Source organism: Stylophora pistillata, chromosome 12 (assembly GCF_964205215.1).
Source record: "Stylophora pistillata chromosome 12, jaStyPist1.2, whole genome shotgun sequence".
Classification (NCBI taxonomy): Eukaryota; Metazoa; Cnidaria; class Anthozoa; order Scleractinia; family Pocilloporidae; genus Stylophora; species Stylophora pistillata.
This window is the reverse complement of record NC_142530.1, coordinates 18853604-18860050: the sequence shown is the minus strand read 5'-3', so window position 1 is coordinate 18860050 and position 6447 is coordinate 18853604. Positions and strand designations below refer to the sequence as shown.

Sequence of the window (6447 nt, the reverse complement as noted above, 5' to 3'; positions counted from 1 at the left end):
TTGACAATTTCTTTTTGGCTTTTCTAGTTTTTCATTGAAATCCATTTAATTGTCGTCCTGTTGTTTTCATCCCTAGGGTTATGCAAGGTGTAGCGTGGCTTTTATCCGTTGTTATAAGGATTAACATGTTTTTTTGTCGCAGAGTACGTGGTGAGTTGTGATTTGACCTATCTCTACGATGTTAATCAGTTTACCTTTACGACTTGCGTAATAATCTTAACTTCCAGGCGAACGTAAGAGAAGTCCGCTTATTGCGAATTATTTGCACTAAATGACCTTGTTTTTTTCCTACACTGTTCTTAAAATTGTGGAAAAAAATGTATCAAATAGGAAGCCAACTTTGAAATTTGTAAGCTCGAAGCCCTGTTCCTGCTGGAAGATCAGTCGGGTTTCGTTTTGAAAAACATGAGAGTTTAAATATGATATTTGTTTTAGATCTTTGCTCGTGGAATGTCTGTCGCTCTAATGCTGCTCTGCTGTCATTTTCTTTGTTGTCTTTCAGTCCGAAATACCGCGTAACACAGGTTACTATTTTCTAGTTGGATTGTACCTTCTTTTCTACGTCACTTTTCTTTCGTTATTGGTTAGTATCCTGTGCTTGGATTTCTATGCCTAGGTTTTAAACTGAGGTTCAGTTTTCAATTTCTTATTTATCCTTATCGATTTTAGTCTCCTACACCACTGTTGCATGTTCTTTTCACGTGACGCGCACTCTACCCCACCGGCGTCTGCTTTAATCGGAGCTACATTCCTTTCTTTAAGTGTAGCCAATCAGAACGCGGTTCATATTTCTTTGAGCCAGTCGCGCCAAGACTACTTGTCCAATCACAGCTCCTATTTTATCGGGTATCATAATTTCCGGCCGATGGTGGGAGAGATTGTACAGATAGATAGATAGACAGATAGATAATTTGTTGGTAAATACTTCGCAGCATGAACTGAATTGCGTGTTCAGAGATATAAAATAAAAATTACTATGTACATGTATACATCTTATTATTAAAAAAATACATAGTTCGTCGTAAGAGGGAACTTGTACATTATTTGTGGCTGTTGACTATTCTGGCCGAAGCAATAAAAAAACTGTTTTTAATTCTATTTGTCTTGCAAAGTGGTAAAGCAAAGGTACGCTCGTGCCTTAACCTATGAGAGCTTACATAGCGGGGTGGTAAAAGTTTGCTTAATTTGTACCGAGGATCGTTCATTATATTGCGAAATGTTGCTGTAGATATATTTTCATGGTGGTCTTTCACAGCTGGAAGATTCATAATAGCTAAGGCCTGTTCGTATAGCATACCAGGACAAATGATTCTCATGGATCTTACCTGAATACGTTCTAGTTCTTTACATTGCGTGACGAGGCCAAATAACGGCTGCGAAGAAGACTTCATCAATTTGAGTCGCCCATCGTCTGCAGTTTGGCCTTTTAACCACACTTATCCGGTAAAAACAATTACCAATATATTATGGGAAACCTAATAAATAACAGTCTCCGTTAGGAAGATTTAATGGTGTACCCACTCAACCACGCCCCCTGAAGAAGAGATCTCTCCCACTGTCCATCTCTCAGTTTCAACGGATGACTTGGTGTAGTGGGAACGTCATATATGACGACTCCCCGTTTTCAATTTCTTGTGGATGAGAGGAAATAGTTCAAATGTACAACAGCAGAATTATTTTTTTACTTTTACGTTAGGAGAAAGGAAAGTTTAATAAGAATGCGAATGGACAGGGCCTGAAAATATATTGATAATAATAATGGCTTTGTGATCTGTTATTTTAGGTTTATTTTGCACTTGGGTTCACCTTCTTGGATTTCATCAAGGTATGAAATGGTGTTTGATATTCCATTAACTAGATAGTTACCTATTTTTTTAAGATCTACTGGAATATAATTCTGGTATTAAACGATAGTCACTTTTTTTGTTCATAAGCTATTAATACAGGCCTTAAATCACTGAGATTACTTCTCTGAGAATTTGAGCCTGTACGTTCTACTGGCCAGCAGCACGGCGTAAATTGTGGTACCTCAACAAGCTTTTGATAAGAACGACAGACGAACTGCTCCTGTTCATGTGCTATTTCGTTTCTTTTGAGTATTAAAGAAAAGAGGTTATACCCATGTAAGACACCTCGACTTATTGGCGAGTGTGGTTAGTTCTTCTGAAAGGTAACCTGGTTATAACAACCTGAGAACATACGCCGATCGTTCCGCCGAGCCATCACAGCGTTGGCAGATGCGCTGAAATTTCACTGGTTTGTTCCTCCTCCTTTCCCCTCCCCCAACTCCCCTCATTACCTAAAGGATACGCTGACTTCAACATGCGCGATTTGTAAATGAACGACGATATTTAACAGAGAATAAGTAGGGAAAGAGTACCCTTCAAATTTTAATTTGTTTTTATTCTGGTTTTGGCAGTTTTTGAAAAGACCTGATGCGATTCAATACAGTATTCAAGAAGACGATAATACTATTTCGAATGACATCTCACACTGACGTTGTTCCAAGTTTATTTGGCTAGGGGGGGGGGGGGGGGACAAAGCGTGTAACTCAATCAGAAGGCCTTGTCATGCATTGTTATTTAATGTTATTTCACTATGAAGCCAGGCAATATTTTAAGATTAAAAGTAAGAGAGATTTTAAAGACCATGTTAGGTAGTGCTATAATAATTGGTATTAACAGCTTTGAGAAAAACAAGGAAAAAACGCATACTTAATCGAATAGTAAATAAGATATTTTTTTTAACCAAGTAACAAGAAGGACAAACTTACCCACAAATGTTGCCTTGATTTCGAATTAATCCTTCTTCCAGTCATTGATCGTGAAGGCTACCGTGAGAAAATGCATTCTTAGCCGTTAAGACAAAGTGCAATATAGTTTTTTTTAATAAATTCTAATGTATACTGAATAAAGTTTATTCACGAAAGAGCTCAAAATGATCAAACAGCAATACGTTTGGGCTTCTTCTTTGGGACGCCCATCCGAGAGGGGAGAGTGTTGGGGGGCACAAGTTCGGTCATGGAAAAATGTTCAATTCATGTTTAGGTCAGTGGATGGGTGAATGCAAAATATACAGACATTAAAAGGGTGCGAGAAAGCTGGTTTTCATCCTTCAAAAACGTTTGCATTCTCATTCATCATTCCCTCGTGGAAAGGACTTCATGCAAGGGACACAAGTTTGGTCCCACAGGAATGTTTACAAAACTTTTACACTTGTAACTCTCTCGAAAGGACACTTGTATCGGAGGAGTTTGTTACTGGAACCTAATCTCTTACCCAGACCTTCCACGGCCAAGCGGTTGCACAGTTCAGTTACAGTTACACGGTATAATCTGGGTCCTAGATCAGGGGATACCTTCATTCGCAAAACTTTCGTCACTTTTATTCAGGGGAAAAGGAAACATATTCTGGGTCCGAAAGCCCGCCTTTAATTTCCGGACACCTTAACCAATCAACATGTCACTGACGATTGAGTGAGCACTTTACTACTCCTTGTCGAGGATTTTAACATGGATGAGACGCCAAAGCGGTTCGGTCTTCTGACCAGTCGCACTCTCCACTAAGTTCGGCTTCTAAATGAAAACATGCCCATTTGGTGTTGTTTAAATACACTGAAGTTTTTATTTTTGAAAGCTCTTGATTATAAGCTGAACCCACTCTTTGGCTAAAAGTTCGCCTAACTCTCACTTTAATTTATGTAAAAATCGCTCGGCTTATAGCTGAATAAATATGGTAAATCGACCTGATGTACTTGTGAGAGTGGAGTGCTTAATAAAAAATAAGTTTGGTTTTGGACACATTAGCTAAGTGCTTCGAATAATGCGTCCAGCGTATTCTAAGGTCATTTTTTTGGAGTCAGACAAACACCAACCAATCTCTATTTGCCTGGGTCCTGAAAATATCTCCTTTAGGAAGTTTTATTGTTCTTAAAAATTCAAGTCCACAACAATCAGAGTCAATGAGCTGCATCAGAGCTGTTTAGGTAATAAATTTATAATCAAAGTAAAGCACCAATAATTTTCCTGGAACAGTTTTCCGTAGCAGGGAGTCACATCACATACATAGACCCCTTCTCAATCCTGTTAAGACTAGGTTTACACTAGAGGAAATTGTTCCGGATTCGTAATGAATCCTAAACGTTTTAGTACCGGATTGATTTTGCCGTTTACACGAAAGTGGACGAATTCGAAATAAAAACTCCCCGGTTTGGTCGTGTCGCCGGAGATTTTGAATCCGGAATTTAAAGTGGGAACTTTGAATCCGATAACTTTTGAATCTGGAAAGTTATGTCGTGTAAGCGCTTTTTTTCTCGAATCCGGATATTATTTCCGCCTGCAATCTTTTGAGTTTGCGATGAAACTAAAATGGAGGATCTGGTGCTAACATTGCTGGCGGTCTCCGGTTGCCTTATCTTTTCGCAGGTTCAGGCGAAAATTTTATTATGTGTATCGCAGCATTTCTGAGGAAACGCAAATTATTATTGCAAGGAAGTTTAACGTCAGCCACACTTAATCGCCGACGACGTAGATGACTTGGCATCTGTCCAACTCAAATTTACCTCGTGGCATCTGGATCTACTCTAGCCTTTTTTGGGGGAGGCATTTTCACTTTGTCGATCAAACGACGAAACAACACTGGACTTGGTAACCATTTCATTTCGAATGTTCCCGGAGTTGTCGTTGTGTGTAAACGGTCAGGAATCCGAATATCCTTTCAGCGTAAACGCCTACGAATCCGAATACTCCAAAATTGATGAATCCGGAAACATTCACGAATCCGGAAAACTCTCCTCTAGTGTAAACCTAGTCTAAAAAGAGCCATATGTACTTTTGGTTTTTTTTTTTTTTTTTTATTCCTTTCAACCCTTTGAAGTGATTAAAATTTAACTTCTCCTTACAATCATACTCTTGAATCAAACATTAAGGTCACGTGAATAAAGGAAATGATCACAACCTGATGAAGCTCTAACTACTAAGTGCTCGAAGATGAAGACTCTTTCATTGAGGTTCGCAAAATCATCTCTAAGCTAAATTAAAATGTCAAGTAGTAGTAGAAGTAGGGGGAAGGGAAGAGAGAGAAACAAACAAACAAGCAAAATATTATCTATTAAATCACATTCTTCTCTTACTTTTCTTTTTATTTTACTAATATTAATAGTAATAAGCTAACGATAGACTGTAGCTATTGACGGACTGGCCCGCCTAGATCAGCATAGCTATACGCGGGCCAGTCCGACTTTAAATGTATGTTTTTATGTAGTAACAACAATTATAAATAAATGATGATGATAATGATGAGTTCTTGATTGTTAAACCAAATTATTCTTGTAAGCACCTAAGGAAATATATGGAAAACGGTATGGAGAATACCCACACTGATGTTAGGGTGTTAAAAGTTCAGTTGCAGCTAACTTGCAAAGATCGTTGCTTTACTTTATTCTAGGTTTTTTTTTCTGTTGATAACAAAGAGAAACCCAGCCTCGATTAGGAAATAACGTTACACTTCAATAATAATACGCTTGAAGAAAGAAGTAATTGAAAGTCACAGAGTATCTAATTTTACTTTCCCGAAATCACCAAAAAAAAAGACACTACAATCTCAACGGTCCCAAGTAGACACCTAACCTGAATAAAATAATATTCCTCGGCCATGAAGCATCATATAGAGGTTATTATATGGCCGGTTGGGGATACGAATTTAACTTCGAGTGCTGTGTCTCTCACGAGTTCGCTTCGCTCATTGGTAAGAGATACTTTCAGTGCGGGAAGATAGAACTTGTATCCCCAAATGGCCATGTAATGTCTTGTTTATTTTATAGATACTGATGAAATTTCCACATAAAACAACTTTTTTTTATTAGTCATTATCAAAATAGCAAAATAGTGCAATTTGAGTAGTCACCTATCGAAAATGCTTCTCACAAAAATGCTATGAAACTCGGATACAAAGTTATAAAGGAGAAATAAAGACAATAATACTTATATTTTCTGTTCCAAAAGTTCAACATTCTGATGAAGAAGAGAAAAAAATCTGTAATAAGTCTCTTGTAATTGACTTATCATGTTAGTAACTATGGCGACACCAATATCCTCACACGTGATAGATAAAAATAGTATCTTCACCGCGCGTAATTAAGATATGAGTTTTTAGTAAAGGAAAAATCTTGGTATTTCATCAGTAGCTATATAATAAATAAAGTTTAATTGTAAGATTTTGATGTTCGAAAACAAACTTTTCCAATTTCTCAGAGCGTTCCTGCCGAAATGGGATAAGCGGTTAAAACTCAGTAGAAGAGACGGTCCATGATATGAAAGTCTTAAACAACTTGCTGCTCGTGAGGAAAAAAATAGCAGTGTTATTTTAAAAATAAGCCTAAACTCATTGTGCTGTGCGGTTCTGTCCTCGTGTACCGGTTCACGAGAGCCGATACAAAAGACCGAACAAT

General features: G+C 37.8%; 1 long non-coding RNA gene across 1 annotated transcript; it reads left to right on the top strand.

Moving 5' to 3' along the window:
* LOC148719089 (uncharacterized) lies at positions 1 to 5187 on the top strand. Its single transcript, XR_015993609.1, has 3 exons — positions 1 to 150; positions 503 to 1825; positions 2420 to 5187. It is a non-coding gene; the product is annotated as an uncharacterized LOC148719089 (long non-coding RNA).
* Positions 5188 to 6447: the final 1260 nt, after the last annotated feature.